The 24763-nt window shown below is 32.4% G+C and overlaps 1 protein-coding gene across 7 annotated transcripts in view; it reads right to left on the bottom strand.

Annotated features, from left to right (window-relative positions):
• Positions 1-24763, bottom strand: part of LOC128234062 (corticotropin-releasing factor receptor 2-like) — a 339798-nt gene that overhangs the window by 228501 nt on the left and 86534 nt on the right. For 6 of the 7 annotated variants that reach the window (XM_052948041.1, XM_052948072.1, XM_052948030.1 and 3 more), the window contains exon 2: positions 20811-21164. The gene's annotated coding sequence lies outside the window, so the exon portion shown is untranslated. Of the gene's footprint in view, positions 1-5125; positions 5226-20810; positions 21165-24763 lie in introns of those variants that run through there. The other variant, XM_052948091.1, reaches the window with a different exon arrangement.

Below are 24763 nucleotides of genomic sequence, written 5' to 3'. Positions count from 1 at the left end.
AATAAATAAAGCAGAACAAGAAAACAAGAAATTTATACACGAATACACACGCACATGCAAACATACGAAAAGCTGTGAAGCACTTTATTGACAAACAGACCAACACTTTAAAATTGAGACATAAACGCTGTAAGACAAACATAATGATAAAGATACGGACTTAATGAAAAAATAAAGACAAACAAAACGACTGGTTGGTTTACAGACAGGCAAAAATATGGACACGCGTTATGACTAAATGACGAAATGAAAAACCAACACCCAGATTGATCGCAAAATACATAGCCAGGTAGGCAGAGAGACGGACTGACTAATGAACGGAAACACAATCAGGCTACTTTTAATCCAAGAATCGTTTGTTCGAAGATGTATTTTGCACAGTCCAGGAATAAAAGAGGAACATGTAGCCCATAAAATAGGCCTTGTATCTTGGAATTATTTCAATGGAAATATCATTATGTTATTTCATCAGACAGTTATAACTATTTTCTTTATTCCCGTTTGGCGCAATTTCGGATTCCCCGGTTTGAATCTGAGCGTTGCAAATCAGTCTGAATGCTACTAAAGCGAAATATTCGTCTTCATTTTAACCCAAAATGTCTGTGTTCTTGTTCAATCTCCTACCACCATTAGCTAATAACTTAGAATAACACAATCATAATATTCCGTTCGTATAAAGTCAACGTTTTGCTTTAAGCTGTAAACTCCTTAAGTGAATTTTAGTTTAGTGTTTGTGATCATTTTAAGAATATAGTGTCAACATATATAGTGTATGCATCAGCAAAAGCTTCTCTTAATATATTAATATTACTGCTTTTATTTAATTAAATAACTTTGAGATAGACAAATCTCTACCAGTGCTGTTCAATGTTGGTGAGGCATTCATTTTGTCTATCAGAATACCATATTGCCTTTTCCTTGACCAAAACTTGCACACGATTTGTTATACTTTGCCTGCCTTTAATATTATATATGAGGTATTTTAGTTGCAAATCTTTGAATAAAGTGCTATTAAAACAACAAGTTTGACACTTGAATCGGTAATAAACCTAATATATTTAGGGTGGGATCCAATCAAACCATAAAGATTTTGAACCGATTCTAAAGTATGCGATTGCTTAGTATCATATTTTAAATGTATATATAAGTCCAGTGAGAATATCTCATAATTAGAGAAAACATCTAACACACACTTCACGAAGACCTACACTCACACACAAATAAACGCACACACACAAAGTATAGTGTCGAAGTAACTGACCAAAATCCAGACATCCAGACTGACCAACTTGCACACAGACAGGCAATCAGACAATCGGACTTGCAAAATGAATGACAGACCGACAGAGAGTCCAACTTATTCGAGGCAGACATCCTTATAGAAGGACTGCTCAACAGAAATACAGACAAAATGCCAGTCTGCAAGATATGAATTTCAAGCACAATGGTTTTCGTTGATAATCAGCCGAAAGCAACCATTAAAGTGACACTCTTATTCAAAATCGATACATACACATGCATGCACATGTTTAACTACTTACTAAATAACGAATTTATGGAAAAATAATTACTGATAACAAGATTGTTACTGTGTATCTTGCAGAAAGGGATAAAAATATATGCGAATGCTAAAATGTATACTGTGGTCTACTATAGTCTCGTAAGGTAGAAATACCATGTTATGACTAAAAAAACTGGGTATCTTTCATTAGAACCATTGATGTTGGCATGTATTTATCCTTTTTGGAAAATTAAACAATATTATAAAATGTTGTAAATCTTATTTGGGAGTAGGAGTGCATTTTTAACAGCGAATAGACTTTTATACCTATTGGTATTATTTCCATGATAGAGGCTATAAAGAGGCTATGATATGTTGTATTTCTATTCATCAATGTAGAATAGTATCATAGCATAGTCATAACGTAAACAATTGAATCATATAATGATATCCGATTGTTGAATTTTTTAATTATTTAAATGTCCAAAAACAACCCAATACTATGCACATCCCTCTATATACCATGTTTTGACCAAGACCAAAATCATTGCGATGGGACAATACCTTACTTACATAGGAATAAGTGCAGACTCGAAGATTTTGAATAGAAAACCATAACCAATCCAAATATTGGTTCAATTTTTATATGCTGCCAAGAGGTAAGATTATGTCTAAAGAAACATTCATATTTTACTGATTAAATTATTCTGATCGTCTTGTCAATATTATGATTCATATAATATTGTATCACTTAAACATAAGTTGTTTGATATAAACGTCTGCCATTTCGTGCGATTTATAAATACATAGAGATAAGTTTTAAGGGGCATGACATCAATCCAAATACTACGATCTATTTTTTTCGAATATTTTTATGATTACCTTCTTTTATAATATTTTAAATATGTAATAAAAACATGTACTGAGTGTACGCCAACTTCAATACCATTCCTAACCGACATCGGCTGGCGAAGCGACAAATTGCATGTAATGGTTATATCGCCAGTTTGATTATGGTTAGCTAATATTCGATTTATTATGTCAATAATGCGAAGTGATATTCGGAATATTCAAACGTTAAACCGTTTAAGGTTGTCACAGATATGGATGATGCACACATTTATTTTTAGACTATATGATTCTAAAGTGTAAAATTATACTTTATGGACTATCAAGTGTCCTCATCGAATGTCCTTGCTATTTGCTTATAGCTTGTTTTTAGAAATGTGATTGAACAATCGGGCATCATATTGTTTTTTTTCTTTACATTTTTATCAGACTTCTTTGTAACTCCGATGATAAAGCAAAGTTGTATTCGACTGGAATCCATTGTTTGTGATGTTCGTATCTGGTGGTTGAGTACTTGTTGCTAGTTTATCCGTGTATATAAATCATTGTTGTTTTTATTATTCATTGTTCAAGCAAATACTATATCAAAGGAGGTTGAAATTTTATTGCGAATGTGGATAAATGCTTTAGATGTGTGGTTGTGACCACATAAATTACTTAAAGTTCCAGGGTAACTCGTGTTTCGCTGTATCATCCATGGCGATGACCAAACCATTACGTGATAAAGTTGGTTTGATTCATGTGCGATATGTTTGTGTCGTTTGTACGCTGTGCGTCTGGTTAAGATTTTTATTGGCCCTATCCATGTGCCTTAATCCAGGGTTTGTGTTTACTTGTTCGGCTCCATGGTTTGATTCTTTGATACTTTTAATTACCGACAAACAAAGACTGTAGCAAACTAAACATCACCCTATGTGTAATGTTTTAACATTCCACAATATTTCCAGTTAGTTCTCGGAATTATATGCCTATTTTCATGAATATAACGTAGTCATTTCTCAAAAGCCTATACAAGTTTTTAACGTGAACCAATTTGAAAATGTGTTTTCAAAGAGTTCTTATCAGTCATGAATTCAAATTCATATGCAAATCTTCAGCACCTCAGTGGCATTTGGGAAACATGTGCGTTTGTTTGTTTGTTGTTAATAAACGCGACAAGTTTAATAAATCAATTACATATCAAACAGTTCGCCAATTTTCAAGATTCCGACTTCAAAGAACAATGAAGATATATTTTCATTGCGATATAGATAGAAAAAGTAGAAATATAAAAATGTTAAAAGTTCGGTTGAATATGCCTAATCATTTGCATAATTCCTGTGGCTTTCCCTTGTAGTTACTTCAATTCTTTACTTTGCTTAGAATATTGAAGATAATGGTGTTTTCTTTCTCAACAATAGGATAAAGGTCTTGTTTTGGAAATATAAGTTTAAACCAAAGGATGACAGTGAAATTTTTTTATGTCCTACTTGCTGTGGTAATCCGCCCTAACATAGAGATATCGTCTCATACTCATACTAATATGCATGGCCGTATGACAGTATGACTGCGGTAACCCTCGCAGAGTGATCCAACTCGAACAGTCTATGTAAACGATATTGTTATGTTATGTTATCTGTGTCTGATACATTGGGACTGTTTGGTGTCTGATAAGCTTTGATCACGATGACTTTATGTGTCTCCATAGATGTCTTGTTTTGGTCGCACATACAGTTTGCATTGTATCATAAAAACAGTAGTCACGTTTAATTGAGACTGTTCACAATAGATATTGTCGTCGCCACCTTGGTATAATGCATGCATTTTAAGATCAACATTCAAATGTTGACATGTTGACATCAACTGTTATTTGATGAAAATATACTAAAGTGGCAAACATATATCGTGGAATTTTGCTACAGCAAATACGATCTTTATTAACACAAATTATTTTATTTTATCGCTCTGACGGTTCATCTAGATGTTGTCAAGAAACGAACCTTCAAAATGAACATATCTGCACCGCCTTGAAATTCAAGACGGAAGTGTTCTTCAAAGATAAGAACAAAAAATAACATGTCATAATCTAGGGAAATACGTTTTGACTTGAAAGGACAATGTAGGAGCGGATTCATGCTAAATATATTGCTGATGCTGTAGAATAAAACACTTACCTACTCTGCAAGAGTGATACATCGAACACATGAGAATATGTCGGTCTGATTCATTCATTTCGTTAACGCAATTTACGTTCAACAAGACCAGAAATCATAGCACATAAAAAAATGTTAAGACCAGTCAACGTGGTGGCAAAAAACATAAATAACTAATCATTGGAAATAATTAGTTATTGGAAAGTGTACGGGTTATCTGCGCTTTTTCAAGTTGATAAGTCTACATTGCCATCTGTTCATATTTGATTCGGTATGTTTTCGCTTCGTTGTGATATGCTTGATTCCCATTTTTGTACTGTCACAGTGGTAAATTTGAACTTCTGAACGACTTTGCAAAATAGATAAAACACATATGAGAACAACAAACACAAATAAACAGTCAACATAAATTCACATAAATACACACATTTAAGATGTTAACTTAGGACAGGAAAGATTTAATAAAACGATTTCATGCAGTCATGAATATTTTACTGTTCGAAAATTGTGGACTGTTTTTTTTCTCATAAATTTGCATACAATAATGAGACCTTTTTTATCCATAATAAGCCTGTGAAAGTAGAAATGTCACAGGAATATATAAAACTTTGATCACTGAGTTTATATTTTGACAACTTCTTACCTTAATTTATAGTTTTATCCAGCATCAAAGCGAATGATTTACCATTTGCAAATTATGTAATATTAATTATGTTCTTTCGTCTTTTAGTCCAGACTGTATGTCATAGCATATTGGTCACAAACAATGTAATCGTATAACAACTAGATTAAATACATTGAAGATGCTTTCTTTCTTTAAAACAACTCATATAACGTTCACACAATCCAGACAGCGAGTCATCCTTCAGCTGTATTTTTTGTGTACAAGGAAGCAGTCAATGCAATAGGAAAACCATATCCAATAGTAGTAATAGACAAACGCTCTGAATTTCTTGGTAGAAACGATAGAAATTTCAAAGAAAGATGCGCGCCGTTGTTTTGAGAATAATGTGAAACAAATATGTATAATTAGTATAATAACTAATATAAAAGTGATAAAATTATTTTGATAATGTTTATTAAATATTCAGTACTATTGCAGTAATTCGTTTATGTCCGACACATTCCTTTGAAATAGTGTTAACACGTATTACTTACAGTAGAAAATAATATGATTATTACACGGAAAATCTCAATGTCAAATACAAATGATATTCAATTTTGTACCATTGATAACATTCGGGAAGAAATATCCTTTAGATGAAGAAAATAATTAATCATAGCTGTCTGGGTGTGATGCAGACATCTCATTGAAAGCAACGGTAATAATACCTCCCCTAGCATCGGCTCTCATTGCAGATATATATTTTCAAGTATTTTAATTTTATGTTAGTATTTAACATTCGTATCTTAAACATATACTAATCATTTCAGTCATAATTGCTAATTGGGTATACTACTATGCAAACATTGAAAACAAGGATGATATATTTGTAAAACCTATGGAAGCAGCTATTCTTGCTGCTGATGCCAAACAAAAGCATTAAACTGACATTCATCAAGGTTTCAATAGTCGCCAGCCAATAGAACGAATTTAATAAAAAAAAATATTTTGCCTCGAGTTGTCTTCTTTGTATTGTTTGATACATTTTGAATACGTTTTATTGCTGACGTTTATCTTGCAATGAGTTACAGCTAACATGTTTTTATATTTATATTTATTTATATGATGGAAAGTCTAATTTCTTTGACCAAAAGTAAACCATTACATAGTTCAGAAGATAAAAGTGATGGAATCTGAAATTTCTCGCATTTGCTTTAAGTTTTTATATAAACAACTCATTGACGCCTTAATTACGAGTTTCATTCAGTTTTGTGTTGAAACTTGTTAGTCTATATTATATTTGTTCGATTGAACAGAAAGCGTAAACAAGTATTAACTCTTACTGACGGCCTTGACAAAGACTGACACTCTTTTTTAATTTGTTTGTGTTTGATAGTTAAACTTACATTTCCATGCACTGACCTTATGTAATTTAAAACAATCAAAATAAGCATGTTAAAGCATTTAATTCGAATTCTATGGAGTTGCAAATTATTTGGAGTAGAGAGTTCATTGAAGAACTGTTATAAATAACCTAGGCCTGCTATTTCTTGTATGTTTGAAAGTGTATCACATTATATTGTGTAGTTTGTTTTATGTTGTTGATTTTGAAATTATATATTTTGGTTGTTATAATCATTTTATAACGTAAATACCTCCACATGACTTCTGCTCGCTGACGACGACACAACCTGTTTGCATATCATTAACTGTATTTATCTGACAGAAACTAATCCAACGTTCTTATCAGTGCTCTCACATTGTTTCTGTCAACTCAAGCGCAGATGTAAAAACCTGTTATATTTACATAAGAAACGTAATACGGCTTTCGCACTTTCATGTTGTTGTTGTTTACTTTCAAGCTACACTATTCTTAAGTGAATTAAAACGATGCTAATCTACTCTATTTAATTGTCGAGAACAGTAGTGTCTTTGAAGTGGAATGCAAACATATTATAACGAAACTTAGGTATTAATTTATTATCCTCCCTTATCAATCAAGGCCTTTATGCAAAGTTAGCTTACAGTGACACTCTTATTCAATAACAATACTTACACATGTATAACAAACATACATTTTGAGTGATAAACCTTTAACTACGTACTATATAATGCATTTATTGGAAAAATTAATTACTGATAACAAGATTGTAACCGTGTGATTTATTGCTGAAAATGCAAACATATTAAATATTTGGTGAGTGCTAAAAGATTCACTGTGATCGTCTATTGTCTTATAAGGTAGAAATACTGTGTTGTTTGCACCACTTTCAACTTAATCTCAGGAACCTTCATAAGAAACATAGTTTTCGACATTATCCTTTTTGGTATATCAAATATTTGTATTAATTGTGGTAAATCTTATTTAGGAGCAAGAGTGCATCTTTATATGAAATGATTTAAGCAAACTGATTTTAAAATATAGTCCGGTTTACTATTAGTTTACCGTGTTATCAAATCGGAATCTTATCACTTGTCTGCATAAGGTATTACCTTGAAGCGATTGCACTGTATTCCAACCATTCAATTCGTCGGAGTTGTTTGTCTGCATTGCGTTTTAGCAAAATAGAAAAAAACAACACAGATTCTTCACATTATTTTCATCTCTGTCTATTTGTTATCAATGAATGATTACCACTGATTTGTGAAAGTCGTGTTGAGTACAGTCTGCTATCAGGATCAGGTGACAAAAACGGTCCATGTTATTTTTAGGTGGAAAAGCAGTCGATACCATGGTGATATCTACTCGGAGAAATGCGATAACATATAGTGTCAAAAAACTGGACTTAATCCATTGAAGCATGTAAATAAAATAATTTTAGCAGTTTGGCTTTTATTTATGATCAATTAATATTTAAGAGTAAGGGTACACCAAATCAAACACATTTGTGTACGAAAATATTCATCAATTGGCATATTTAACATAAAGTTTCGCTGTAATATTTCTTCAATCTCAAACAAAGATGTTTGCGAAAATACAACCAGGATTGTACGACCAAATTGAAAATATCCGTTTGATTTGCGAAATATTTAGCATGACATTTGTCATCAAACGTCGGTTAAGATGATTCCGGGATAGGATATTGCGTATTAATGCTAATCAGCGTATAATTATAAATAATAAACTCTCTTTGTTTCCATCTTAACTCGCATGTTTGAAAATTCCTCTCCAATCTCCTACCAGCATTAGCTAATTACTTGTAATATCTTATTTAAGGCGCAGATGTGTCAAGGTCATTAGAAGCAAATAGAAGCCACATAGCTTTCAACATCTTCAAGTTAATAGTATTTAAATAATCCTTGTGAATGATTGATTAAAACAGTGCCAACATAGTGACCTTTAACATCATCAGAAATATATCATAATCAATCAAATACTGATTCTCTTTCGTATATTTTTTTTTTCTTTTGAGATAAAGAATTCTTAACCGTCCATTATGAAAGTTTTAATGAGCACATATGAGTATATACATTGCTCGAAAGTCGTAAAGTTTGTCATGTGACCATGTTGCCTTTGTTTCTATAACCAACACTTACGCACGTTTTTATGCCTTAAAGTTCTGATTTATTCTAGTTAAATTGAAATACAAAGACCTATAGTCAAACAATGATTGCAATTAGAATCGATTAAAACCTCAAGCAGTAAATGCGTGTTCAAATGAAAGCATGCTTTCTGATTCGATTCCAAAGAATCTTTCTAAACAAACGGACACACGCCATACGAAAGCATACGCGTATATATACGACAAGCTATAGGCACTGCATCGTTGTTGCAAAACCGCGGAATGACAGACAGACAACCAGACAACTCGACTTGTACACATTTTGATCAGACTTCTAGGCAGAGAAACGCACTTTTCCATGTATAAAAGACAACCAGGTCGACCGACTTATTAAAACACAGAAAGGCAGACAAGCAAACGGACTTCATGAATGGAAGACAGGCAACCAGACCGACCGAGTGCTCATTATCAGGCAAGCAGTGCAACAAACATACAAAATGAACTTCAGACCACAGACATTCTCTTCTTCCCGCAGACAGACAGTTTGAGTGAATAACTGATAAACTGATTCATTGACATATATTCAATCCTTCAAATACACTTATAAGATAACGTTAGTCTACAACAACAATTGAACATAGATACGAAGTGTAAGACATAACATACTTCTGAAGTATGGAAATCTCGGTTTTTATCTATTTGTAAATAATTAAAGTAGCAACCAACGAACGACCAGTGAATACGGAAGAGTAGAATTATCAGTAAATCAAAACATTACATAAAACTAAAGAAAGCAATCCAAACCACCAGAAAAAAACAACAGTAAAATATAAGATCATTCGACTTACAAGATTAGGAAATCATATCCAATCAACATATTCTCTCAGTTTAGAATATTAAAATCGAACCATATCATGTTGGAAATGACGCCTAAAACGTTGAAACGATTTTTCAACTGATAAGTTGCATTGTTTCATATTTTATTTTGTATAACACAATGCAATCCAACGGAAATGCATTAGTTAGTTAATATATTTACATTATTTTAAATACGGGTCTTTTTTAACCCTAAGTTTGTAAAACTATGCTTTGGTTTTTGTGAAATACTTTATCTTTAAAAATATTTGATATTTGTACTTTAAATTTATAGTTATGAAATTGTATTCCCGAGAATAGTTCAGTTGAAAGAAAATCACAATTTCAATTTTCAGAAGATTTTCGCCTTTAATTCCGATTATGGTTTAAACAAAAGTTTTACCTTAAATGATACATTACATCCACTAACAGAAGAAGGGCAATTTAATTACAGAGGCTATAAATCGTTTTATTTGCATTCTTTATCCACATAGAATGTCACATCCAACTGGCAAAGCTGAATTATTTTTGTCCGTACAATAATTTAGATATTTTCATCGCATTTGTGATTTAATATAAAGTTAATTCATTTCTTCGTTCAACCTTTTTTCCGTCAAAATAAACCAATACGAGAAACTATATTTCTAAACCTCAAGCTATTTCTTTTGTGACCAAGACAGAAGTCATTGCGATGGGGAAACGCCATGTAGAAGTAGGAATACGTGTACGGTCGACGGTGAGAAGTAAAAAGCCGATTCTTGTCAAAAGATGAGTTCGTTATGACAAGATAAATAATTAAGTAAAATATGAATATGTATATGAAAACCTAAGGATACAAATTCAGTAAGTGAACCCCGTTTGAATGGCACAGGGCCAAAGCAAGAAACATTCGTATACAAATTATTAAACACTTTGCCAATAATTATTTTCTTTAATGATTGATTTCACACTCCTACTTTGTGTTGTATTGTATATAATATGTTATGTATAATTTCCCTATGTATTTTATCTAATATAAACTTAAATGATGCAATCATTTAATCTCACGTACAATAATGAAATAATAGTTCATACCATCTATAAAAAACAAAGAGTACATAACTTTAACGGAGTAGATAAAAAAAACATTACCACAATTATAGCATTTTGAGGCTGTTTGACAACATTGACCATATTTAACCGACATGTATTGGCGGAGAAGGGAGAAATTGCATGTTATGAAAGTATCGCCAATTTGTTATATGTTTTTCAGTAGTTTAAATAAAGTGGAGCATATATGTTACTTAAACTATCTCTTTACATAATGATATTACTAAATGAACGCCGTAAAGTAACTTTTTACGTTTTAATAGTTATTAGCATAAATGATAATCATTATGGATGATATTACGAAATAACGAAAACAACACTGTTTATAGTTCCAAAATTGTTTCTGGAACAGGAAACATAACTTAAATATACTATTTGAACGTTCAAGAGAGTGGTTTTGTACATAGAAATGTGCTATAAAACATTTTTGCTTCATAAATATTCCGAGCAGTGAGCGACTGAGTATTTGAAACCAAATTTTATAATACATGTGATTAGGTTACATTATGTAACACATGCATTCCGGGCTTTTCAGGCTTAACATGCAGTGTATTTGGTAGGTGATTTCATGTCCCGATATTAATTGAAACATCAACGTCATCGAATACTTCGCATACCACTGGACATGCCCTAAAGGTATTTCTATGCAATGATTAGAACTAAAGAGCAATGTTGACGTCGTTTATGTCACTATCATTCGAACAACAGTAAATGACCGCAGATAGACTCATTAAACAGTTCATTCGTGTCAGGAACAAGGCGATGCCGTTCAACATTTAGAACTTGTCAACGAAATGGGTGATGCACTCATTATTATTTCATAGAGGTATGGTTGGTATAACTTATGTAAAATACATTCTTATTTTTTCTTATCGAAATGCCTGCCTATATTTGTATGTACACAATTGGCTCATTGATGTGTAGTGATTAAATGGAATGATCGGATACGATATTGTTTCTTAATTACCGGCTCGATTAAAACTTAAACCTGGAAGGGTTTAAAATAAGTTACGTAATATAAGTTACTTATTGAATCAATTGTTTTATTCAGCTTCATGGGTAATCATAAAAGTGTGCGTGTGAGTACTTATAAACATTTTTGTTTTCATTACACAGTGCAATGTGTGTTTACACCATTATTATTGAATAACAGAACTATTGCCCCTCTGGCATTTTTCATCCACTTATATGAACTGCATTACTAAACACATCCATTCCTTAAATACATTAATAGTGTAAACCACCTGAGTGACAGGATTTGTATAATAACACAATAAAGTCTACAGGAAAAGGTCAGAAGCAAAAAAAAAAAAAAAACATGTTTAAAAAACAAGTCTTGAACATAGCATACACTTACCGAAAGCTTCACTAGCGTATTGGCCATTGGAAATATCCTTATAGTTTCCATTGAATAATAAGAACAAAATTGAAATGTCGGACAACAACGTGTTCACTATCATTCTTTTATCGACAGTAAATAACAACACAGTATTTTCTCATTAAAGGCCCCAATATCACGAAAAAGTTTTTTGCCAAATTTCAATCTCAGTCTGAATCTCACTACTGATTACAACATAAAAGCATGGCATTATTCAAAATTAACGATGTTTCAACACTTTTTAGTACCTCATTACTTCATAGATTATGTGGATGAAAAATATTTTGTCCAGGTTTTATAGAACAAATAACCAAGAGCAATTAGTACTTCAGTCCAATTTATTGCTGAGTTATTACTCAAGTCCATTTTGTGTTCTTGAAGAATAATTTGATTAAAATATTGTAAAATAAGGCTTGTCAACGTAATGCATAAGATAACGCGTCTTTTAACAGGGTAAAAACATGTGCTATTTTGAATCATGAAATGCTTCAATGTATGCTAAGCTTAGATTTGAAAATTTACTTGTCATAATATTAGAGCCTTTTCACTAGAGTCAGGAAATGACAATGTCGTTAATTCTTTGCAAGTTAGCAACCATTTAGGCGATGCCCTCATACCATATTCATAATAAAAATCAATATTATGACCACTTGATGTTTATGCAATTCTGAACATAAAATCATATTATATGGAGTCTAACTTGGACTTATTTCTATGTCTGCTTTATAGTAATTACTTAAATGGAAACATCGGACACATTATTTTTTTTATAGCACCGATTCGATTAATACTAAATTCTTAACCGACATATTGTTCATATAAATTAACGGGCTTTACTGTATGATCAATTCGATGTGATTTTTTCACATTGCTTTTATTTCAATGTCTGCTTTTACTAATACATACAAATGACGTAATTTAATGGAATAAACCGATCCTCTAGATGGGTTTACGGCAACTAAAAGTAAACAAAAGAACCCAGACTGTATATCAATAATCTTCTGTCGTTATTACTTTTATTCTGATCGCACTAAGCTTCCAAACAAAATATCACTTTGTCATGAACATTTACAATGTTGTCAATTTGATCACACAGAGTAGTAAATAAAACCCGACAAAATTGTTATGTTATGACACAGAAATTTACCAGAGATTGCTCGATATGATATGAATACTATCATAAACTTAATATAATGAAATAAACCAACACAAACATATGTATGGTACTCTTTAAAGTGAGCCATTTAATAACATTTTCCTCTAAATATTGCCATAATATGAACCTCCACATGCAAATACCTGCCCCTTCGAGTTCCAGAAGTTTATTGTTATGCAACAATAAAAAGCAGTCCGTCATTGTGTATACCATTTACGTATTTTAAACATATTGGTTATGATAGAATCGGTTTGATTGCAAAAGGTGCAGTATGAATAATTTCGCGATGCTTGTTTTCGCCCCGCCACAACGAAACTCGACAACTTGAAATTAGAAACACTATATCATTATTTATGTATATGTACTATACGTTCGTGTTCGTTTGTTAATATTTTCCTGTTTTCTCCTTTAATTGGAGACTTCTGGTTTTATTGTAGTGGGGTCTCGGAAGACGGGTTTTTGTCTTTCCTAAGTGGCAGATTTTTGCGAGGATAATTTTTGATTGCCCTTTTTCGTTTAACGCGTGTTTTTGCTCAAGAACATGGATCGTTGCTTTTACATATTCACACACTTCACTTCTTATAACGAAATAACATAAATCAGTCAGACCAATGATCATTAGGTGACATCGTGCCAAAAACATGTTAGTATTGTCTTGTATGCATGCATCTTGATTGCACGTCGCAAGAATTCGTATTATTCTGAAATCACACTTTGTACAGACAATGTTACACAGGGAGGCATAATGGTTACTTAACACGAATTGAAAAATACTATCTTCGAAACCATAAAATACATTTAACATAAACAATGATGTCCCAGTTAATAGTGATATTTCTTACACAAAACTGAAACGTGCAACACTATCAAATCAAAAATGCATTATCTTTAGCCATATTTTATTATATTTTCAAAACACTTGTTAAGAGTGCACAAAACACAGAAACCAACATATTTAAAATAAAAAATATCATAAGTCACAAACAACCGCTAAACAATTCACGTATTCAATGTTTTTCATGTTAAAATTCAATACCATTGTGTTTAAAAGTACAGCATCTAGCGAAACAAGGTTCTGTCATTTTAATAACAACGTTTAAAGGATTGGCATAAACGATTGAAAAAATATTTTTTATCAGTGTCTGAACATGAGTTCTATGTGAATCACAACATATATATGATATGATGTAGCAATCAAAAATTGGAAAACTCAAACGATTTCAGCACAGGACAACCCCATCATCTGATAAACACTGAAAATGATAAAAGTGATTCTTGCTGCGTTTTGGTCGCAATTACTAATTGTTTTCTTCGAGACCCACGGTTTTCCCACAGTAGAATATCACATTATCGAAAGTCATCATTAACGAACCGAAAATCAAAACAACTACTAAAGCAACAAAAAAAACGAAGCACGATTTAAGATGAGAACCTGTTAAATAATTAAAATCAATGTCAATACATTGGCATGGTCTAAGACATCAATGCTAAATCTTTACTAGCCTTCAATCTTATATTACAAATATCGATTAGGCCAATACAGACAAGGGATAAATGCGGAATCCGGAATGCGGTTACCTTTTGTATTGCCGAATCACTGCACTGGCAATATATTTTGTGTGTTTCTTTTTCCGTGAGTTGTATGGTGAACATTTGTTTCATTGCCGTATAGAATACTTGTCATGAGACTTATCACATACAGTAACATAAGATCGTATTTGCGTTCAGTTCACTACGTTTATTGTAAGACAGTTTATCTGACTTATCATGGATGTCAGTCTGCATTTCGGTATTCGTATTCGGTATTAAGCAATGTTTTGACACCAATTTTTCCATTGGCCGCCAACTAATGTATTTTCGACTTACTGAGCTTGTTTCTGTAGTTTTCACATAAGTAGTCCAATCTATTTAGTGGTTCAAGATTGTGAAGGTTTCGGTTTCCCATGTTGTTCCATTAAAGTATAATTGGTGAAGCAAGTAACACTCAAGCTGCACTTAAGGAGGTCCTTTATTGCAGGTACTATTCTAGGAATTATGCAATATGGACTATTTGGTTACTTCATTGAAATTTAAATAGTACGAATCATAAACGCACCATAACTGTCAGTTTACGTGACACAAATTAATATTTGATAATGATTTCGAAACCTATTTTACTCTTCTAAATAAAACATAATATTTTAATTGTTGTTTGAATAAATGTGTTTTCGATAATGTTAACTTGAGATTGTGTTAAGACACTAACTGACGAACAACAACGCCCTTAAATAAATTCATAATTTTGTATCATACGTTTTTCCATCGTCGCACGTTTTTGTATTAGAATTACTACAATGGAGTCAATAATTTTACAAATTACAGATTTTTTAAGACATGCAAGAGTTTATTAATCATGGGTTTCCGGGCAATATAAAAAAATACCGACTCTCGGTGCCGTTGCGTGGCCGGTAACCAGCAATACTTGTAACTGTATCTATATATCTATAACGTGTTTACGCACGTCCATTTGGGCCGGATTTTATATCCGGACAGAAAAACTTGGAATAAATTATCAGTTTTCCGGTAAGCGAGGTAACATTCCTAAAAAGCAAATTATCATATTATGCTAAACATGTTTTCAATATTTAAAAAGCTTATCATATTCAACTGTACAAAGTATAATAAACTTGTTTTTCAAACACTACTGTCGATCAATGTGACACATGTTCCTAGAGCGTGTCACAAATAAGGAAACCTGTTTATGTATTTCAATTTGCTTTTATCTTACCAAACTTTCTCATTCGTTTTGTCCAACCCAATGTGTGTGTTTTTTAGCCATTTTCAAGGCTTAACCTAAAATGTTAAATGACGCGATTACTAATATACCAATTAACCTTTCGAAAAGCGAACATTTTATGATAACAATTTAATTAAGAGAGGTTGTCTGTTTGCATTCCGTGTAATAATATCCTGTTGGGTTTAAACGAAATTAAGACAACAGATACATTCTCTCGGCGATATTCGATTGTTCCTAAATTGCTGATGATACACTGACTAATTAAATTACCCACACAGGTGTTTCTTAAGAAGCAGATAACAACCATGATATATGAATTTCTGTACTGTACCTAGAAAGGAAATCAAAGTACAAAACTTTTGTCCTAATAATTGTAGGGAAAATGCAATTATTAAACCGAACCATAAATAACTTGACAATTAAGAAATATATCTAAGCTTTTTAATTCAAATATGATATATGTATTTCTGTACTGTAGCTTCAAAAGAAACCTAAGTACAAAGCTAATATTTGTTGGGGAAATGCAATTTTTATAACAAAATATAAATAACTTGACAATTGAGAAATATATCTAAGCATTTCAATTTAAATACGATACAAAAAATACATAATAAAATGAAAATGATCTTAATTCAGAAAATTATATTGTTGGATAAATTGCATATCTCATGATTAAACGATTAGTTTGAATTGAGTTTCTATATTCATTGAAATAAACTAATGCAGGTTATTTTATCTCAATGATAAATTGAATAACGTTTTGTTAAATTGCTGATTTATTAGATTAAAACCGCTTTGATCGATATTCAATAGTTCAGTTATTCTTTCATTCTTCCATGTATAACTCTCAGTCTACTTTGCTTTATCAATTTTCGCAAAAGTATTCGATAAAGACGATTATACCAAATGGGTCAAAAAATTGAACTCTTGAATCTACTTCCAAAACCAGATGAAAACATTACAATTGATCATGCCAACTAAATATGACGGCCAAGCGGAATGTGTTAGTGTCAGATTGTTAATAATAACCTAGTAGGTGTTGGATAAAAAACTGTTTCCTAATCAAACATTTTCACTTCAGTGTATTGTTAAAGACACTACACAACGGCCTTTATGTGTGACATGCTTTACTATTACTCATTGGACAGGATCCTACAGTTTCTATTCTAAGATAATATCAAAATTGCGATGTCTGACAACGTATTTGTCACTATCATTGGTATATTAACTCTTGGCAGTAAATGGATGCCCATTAACCCGTGTCAGGAAAATGACGATGCCGTTTAACATTTTGAATTTGTCAACGATCCTATGAATACTTGGTTTTGCAGTTTCTACTCTTAAGAAAAATATAATACTTTAAACATGCGAATGTCAGCCTATATTTGTACATACGCAATTTGAATTATAACCTGGTTTGTATAACAGCCGTAAAACGAAGTACATACATTAGGAAATAAATTCCGACTAATGTGAAATGTTTTGACATCCAAAATATTCAATATGCAACCAGTTATTGCTCTTAATTGTAAGTATATTTTTTATAAACAAAGCAGAATCGAACTAGCCAAACATGACGTTTAATATGTGATAATTTATGTGTCTTCATTGAGTTTTCATCAGTTACGCCTTATGATTTATGTACCCTTCTTTGAAAACAATGGCATTATGAATATACATGTGCATATGTAATTAACATGTTTTCATTGTAAATAGTGCAAGTGACTGGTAAATCCATTTCAAATAAGAAGAGCTCCAGGATATCGTTTCTTCCGACATCAAACAACAATCTAGATACGTTCTTATTGATGGTGTATATAGTTACAAGAGAAAGGGTATATATGTGAAATATAACGTTTAAATTTACCCTATCGTTTTCATCAGTCACTGTGGTATATAAAAAGATATTGTTATTAAATCGATTTGATAAACAGGATGATGATTTTGTTTTGGAAATATAGATGAAATTGAGGAAAAACAAAATATATACATCAAACTACTAAGACCTGCGAGTGTAAATGTTAAAATTGAGTTTGCTTGTCTCTTATCGTTTCCATGTTTTCAATACAAACAATTAGAACATTTGTTTTGGAGATATTAGTTCAATTTCAAGATGAGACAACATATGTTTTATTTGCTTGTTTTCAAGAACACTTAGAACCGTTACGCTTTAGCGCATTGAACTATTTGTTGTGGCATTTAATGTATCCTGTATCGATCAGCGTATGCTCATGTTAACCTATCCTTAAGCTCATGGTCCCCTATCCTTAAGCTCATGCTCATGTTTCCCTAATCTTAAGCTCATGCTAGTGTTCCCCGATCCTTAAACTAATAAACGTGTTATCCTATCCATAATCTCATGCTCGTGTTTCCCTATCCTTAAGCTCATGCTCATGTTTCCCTATTCTTAAGCTCATGCTCATGTTTACCTTATCTTTCAACGCATGTGTATGTTTCCCTAACCTTAAGATTATGCTCATGTGTCCCTATCCTAAAGCTCATGTTCATGTATTCCTATTCTTAAGCTCGTGCTCATGTATCCCTATCCTTAACCTCATGCTCATGTTTCCCTATTCTTATGATCATGATCATGTTTCCCTATTCTTAACCCCATGCTCATGTTTCCCTATTCTTAAGCTCATGCTCATGTTTCCCTATCCTTAAGCTCATACTCATGTTTCCCTATTCTTAAGCCCATGCTAATGTTTCCCTATTCTTAAGCTCATGCTCATGTTTCCCTATTCATAAGCTCATGCTAATGTTTCCCTATCCTTAAACTCATGCTCATGTTTCCCTATTCTTAACCCCATGCTCATGTTTCCCTATCCTTAAGCTCATACTCATGTTTCCCTATTCTTAAGCTCATGCTCCTTTTCCCCTATCCTTAAGCTCATGCTTATGTTTTCCTATCCTTAAGCTCATACTCATGTTTCCCTATCGTTAAGCTCATGCTCCTTTTCCCCTATCCTTAAGCGTATGCTCATGTATCTCTATTCTTAAGCTTATGCTCATGTTTCCCTTTCCTTAAGCTCATGCTCATGTTTCCCTATTCTTAACCCCATGCTCATGTTTCCCTATCCTTAAGCTCATACTCATGTTTCCCTATTCTTAAGCTCATACTCATGCTTCCCTATCCTTAAGCTCATGCTAATATTTTCCTATCCTTAAGCTCATACTCATGTTTCCCTATCGTTAAGCTCATGCTCCTTTTCCCCTATCCTTAAGCGTATGCTCATGTATCTCTATTCTTAAGCTTATGCTCATGTTTCCCTATCCTTAAGCTCATACTCATGTTTCCCTATTCTTAAGCTCATGCTAATGTTTCCCTATCCTGAAGCTTATGCTCATGTTCCCTATCCTTAAGCTCATGCTCATGTTTCCCTATCGTTAAGCTCATGCTCCTTTTCCCCTATCCTTAAGCGTATGCTCATGTATCTCTATTCTTAAGCGTATGCTCATGTATCTCTATTCTTAAGCTTATGCTCATGTATCTCTATTCTTAAGCGTATGCTCATGTATCTCTATTCTTAAGCTTATGCTCATGTTTTCCTATCCGAAAGCTCATGCTAATGTTTCCCTATTCTTAAGCTCATGCTCATGTTTCCCTATCATTAAGCTTAAACTTATGTTTACCTATCCTTAAACTCATGCTTATGTTTACCTATCCTTAGCTCATGGTTATGTTTACTTCATTCTTGAGCCATTCACATGCTTCTCTTATCGTTGAGTACATGCTCCTGATTTGCATTTATTTTAGCTTGTGCTCATGTTTCCTATATCCTTATGTCCATGCTCATGTTTCCCATATCGTTAAACTCCTTTAAATAATTTTGCATCTTAAAGCGCATGCTCGTGTTGACATATTCTACACCTCATGTCCATGTTTCTCGTAGAGTGCATGCTCTTGTTTCCCATATCATAAAGGAAGTTTTGAAAAACTATCATAATGGTTTGTTTGTTTGGCAAATGCCATTTAAACGAATAAGTTTCTGATAATTTGCTCATAATGAATATTCTTATTATGTCCGTTCAATTAACTCATAACAGTTAAGCGTGTTCACATAAACAGAAACATTTATAACAGAACTATCAGAAATCAGTCTTTCGAACATATGTATACTTTACATGTTATCACCTAATGTTTTTTTTTTTCTTTTTTTATCGCGCCGACTTGATATTATGCACCATTTTTGTCTTGTTTTTACAACGACGATGATAACAAGGCTTAGACAATTTCTCCTTTGAATAACTTGGGCAATCGTAATCAAATAAAATTATAACATGCACGCCGATACGGAATTGATATCAATAATCGCACTTAAGCAAACAATACCTACACAGGACACTCATCCGCCTAATATGCCAGATGAGTAACAAAGATGCTTCTCTTTGCATTTTGGTGATGGTCACCCATGCTTCTTCACAAGAAAATAACACTATTTTCGAATGTCATCGTTTTCGAATCAAGCATCAACACAGCGACTCAGAAATCAATTCTTGATGCGAACTTGTGTAACAATTAACATTTAGTTGACTGCATTGACTTAAATCATGACAACATACTTAAACGCGTACTTCATCACAACTAATTGCACTTGACATTAGTTATAAAATTGCCGATACAAATAATCAAAGAAACTCAAATTCTTCATTGACACAATAAACTACAAATACCTAAGAATGTATACATTTTATGATAATTTGAGGTCATAAACATTGAATCTTCTAAAAAAAAAAAAAATTAACGCGGCCACATTTACAATATCGCTAAAAGTATTATTATATCTTTAATCTATATCTATGCATGTGCCTTTTGCAGTACCAGAGAAATGATCATATATGTATTAATATGTAATATTGTTATATTCATTTTGCATAAAATATGTGTTTTTATATTCATATTTATAAATAGCTAACAAAGAATGACAATGTACCAGTTCAATCATAGTTTGAAAAAATCGTCTTACCTGTAAGACTCTATTAAATCCGGAATCAAAACGAATAGTTCTCCACTTCGAGATGCGGTCAAATGTGATATTGATTTTGTTCCTTTAGTCCTCGTTGTAAGTCATACCGAAATATCCCAAGAATACTAATAGTGTATCGATTCCCTATGAATACACACCGTCCAGTAGTTTATATCTTTAGTCCGATTAATATATCGTTAAAACGGTCCAGTAGACGAATACGAATTCAGCTGTCTTGTTTGTGCCCAAGGAGGCAGGCAGTCCAACAGGAAGAAAACTCATTCAGTTGTAGGTTTCGATTTGCACTCGAAGATTATTGGTGGAAAACAATAATCATTCCGATAATCCGTTGTTCTAAAAAGAAAAAAAAACAGCACAATTAATATGTATATATTAATAATAATATATAAAATATTACTTGTTATGTTATAGTATATATTAAATTAAAATAACTTTAGCAGGATTCTTATTTATTTTGTACACAAACATTCTACTTTTTAAAGAAATGCCTAAATAATAGTTTATTTTGTTCAAATCCATGACTTCGTGTACTCTTCCATAATACAGTGATTACACTGTTATATTCAAATGTTAAATACAATTGATTTCATTTTTCTATTATGGATGAATAAATTCATCAAAATAATTTTGTAGACCAACATAAAAAATATGAAGTAATACGTTCGGTTTAATTTTAATTGAGACTTCTCATTTAAAGCGATGATAATAGAAACACTTTCAACAATACCAAGCACTAGTTTTCAAAGCAGATTCTATATTCAAATATTTCCATTTGTATATTTATATTGAACACTATTTATGAAACGTTTACATGTTTACACTGAGTAAACCAACTTTAACATCCGGGATGGTTTAAATTTCCACCCTGTTTAACCGACATAGGTATATTACTGGTGATGCGATCCATAGCATTACATTTTAGTGTAAAATCCTTAAGTAATTTCATATGGTACAGTGAATAAAATATAGTGTTTTATAATAGTAGTTCTGATTGAGATTGCTCATTGATAAACTAAGACTCATAATACGGTTTAGTTTAACGGAGCACTCATGACTGTGCGCTTGCTGTATTTTACCATTGCATCTATATTGACACGATCAATTGTTCCAGTTATGCGCGCTATAATACATATAACCGCGTTACGCCGTACAGCGGAGAACATTTTATAAATCGCTGAACTTGTCTCGTCAGCGCTAACGGAGTTGCTCGTTAAAAGTACGTGTGTGCTGAGACTATAATTCCTCGACTTCACATCTACCAACACTGTTTCGTAAACCATTTGTAAGATCGTGGACAGTTTGTACTTTTTCTCTAGTTTCACTTAATTTTAATTGGAGAAGCACGCTCAAAACCAACTCCTGTCAGCAATAAAGAAATTTTAACAAGGAATTAGCCGGAGGTGATACATGACTTCTGAAGAAATTGAATTATTCTTACATAAACAATCTGATCACTACTGTATTAAAAAAGTTCTTAAGAAACATAGTCCAAGCTGGTTTTTTTTTTTAATTTTTATTTACACATTTCAATAACCAAAATTTAAATATCAATATTTCGAGTCGTAATAAAAGATGCGGCACTTACTTTATGATAGACTACACTTCTCTTGCTTTGAAAGCATATAATCTAAGGCTCCAAGAATTTATAAGTTTGACAACTAAAATGCGTTAATGCTGGAACCGCATTCAAGCTGTATTTGTTTTAATTTGACACTTACTGCGATTCTAATGATCTTTTAGAACATTGACAATTTCTACATGGCAGACAACTCTGATGGAGCTTTTATATTTGAAAACCTGTGTAAGGCCCCCATAATTCATTTCTTTGACAATGTAATTAAAATACCACTATCCAATAGGTTTATTAAACGAGTACATATTTAATGCCACAGGAATGAATATATTTGACGAAGCAAAATCATTCTCATGTCTTTTGGACAAAGCCAGTTTTAGTTTAAACGTGTCAATCAAAGAAAAAAAAGACAAAATAAGGAAGCTGTTTGGGGTTTTGTCTCTCTACTCCACTAGGCTTTTGAATAAAAAGTGCGACGACGCCTGTGAAAAGGGAACCAAAGGTGGAAAATAACAATATAAGCTTTTGACTAAATCGGAAGCAGTGCTATATGGGAGCAATGCACTGGCATGAAAATCAAAATATCTCTAAAATTTGTTTTCAATATCTGTGATGTTCAAACCGTTTACTGAACAAACATAAAATTAAAAATAAAATGCAGTAATAATTACAATAACGCCTAGGTGAAAACAATTCATAAAATTAATTAACAATCTGTGCTACAGCGTCTTCAATCATGATTCGTTTACATGGTGTTGGTTATTTTCAAAACGATAACGATAAACCGTTGCGGTTGCTAATTTTAATATGCATTTTAACCACATTATAGGTTTATACAACAGTTTACTGCAGTTAAACTGTAGGAATTTGTCTGATTGTCCCAGCACAATGTTAATTACTGTAATCATTTATATTAAATACCAGCAAAACTTCTATCATCAATCAAGTTGAATTGATTAACTATGTACGAGTCAAAATTAGGTTATGCAAGTGAAGCTTGTTAAGGTAATGACTTCAATTGCTATATGTTACAGATTGAAATTTCTATTTGTGTCATAAGCGTTGACACTTTTCCATTAAAAGGGTTTATATTTAAATTTTCGACAATTACTTATTTGTTTTGCTTTTATTTGAAGTTTTTTTTTAAAATGTCATACAAAAGAATGTTATTTTTAGATTTGGTTAAAAAGTTGATATGTAATTTCATGTATTAGCTCTCTTTTGCCTAGTAAGCTGATAGCTTAATGGAACATGCTAGTGCCTGTTTCCTGGACACACAACTAGTAATAATTTCCATTTAAATGGACCAGATGAAAGTTCCACTGAAATGAATCAAACTAACGGCTGAGATATGGAAATCTACACCATTAGGCAACGCTGTATCTGGTTGGACTGGACAACAAACTTGTTTGGTGCCAGATGAACACATATTATACTGGACCAGTCTCGCCCTGGTGGATCCTTTCACACAAGACCCCTGAGATTCCGGTAGGGGTCAAACCCAAAATCTCACAAATACAAGATGTATACAACTCTAAAGTATTTTTAAACCTCATATAATTCGTGTAAACGAACCATCTAGATAATTTATAAAACACTTATCTCATGAAATAATGTTGGACACACGTATGAAATTAATGGGCGAGTGCATATGTGGCAGTATCACAATATACAAAACAAATTATTACCCTTATTGACTGACACCGCTACGGACGAGACAATATTTGAACGTTGGTTAACTAGGAAGATAAGAATTTCAGTGAATCCCAAGATATTATCAAACGATTGTAACAATTTCCATCACACTAGACGAAACACTTAACTATATGATCATCCGAAGTACAATATATATTGAGGTGAATGCCTCAGCATTTAAAATGACAACATAGACGACGTCACATGGTTCATTTTGCATTTGTGTATAAACTTTTAAACAATCACAAATCGGTAAAACATACTGGGAAAGCATAAAAACACTTTTAACGGCGAAACTTATATTGGCGGTGAGGCAACAAATAACATGTAATGAACTTATAGCAAGTTTGACACTTAAGCGTATCGTATAGGGCACATATCTAACATACTATGAAAGAGAGACACACTACATCGTTGGCAATTAGAACAGTTTGTATTGAATAATAAGGATGAAAGTGCAATGTCTAGTAACGTTTTTCACACCATTATTCTTATACTCACGCTTGACAGTAAATGGTGGCACATGAACTAATTAAACAGATCATTAGTGTCAGGAAAATGACGACGCCATTCAACCTTTAGAATTTGCCAACGATATGCGTGTGCACTCAGTATATTTTCAGAGTATAAATTGCCAATAATTACTCGGTATAGTTGCTTAACA

The sequence above is a fragment of the Mya arenaria genome, chromosome 1, assembly GCF_026914265.1.
Source record: "Mya arenaria isolate MELC-2E11 chromosome 1, ASM2691426v1".
Classification (NCBI taxonomy): domain Eukaryota; kingdom Metazoa; phylum Mollusca; class Bivalvia; order Myida; family Myidae; genus Mya; species Mya arenaria.
The sequence above is the reverse complement of the archived record's forward strand: the minus strand, read 5'-3'. Positions and strand labels throughout refer to the sequence as shown.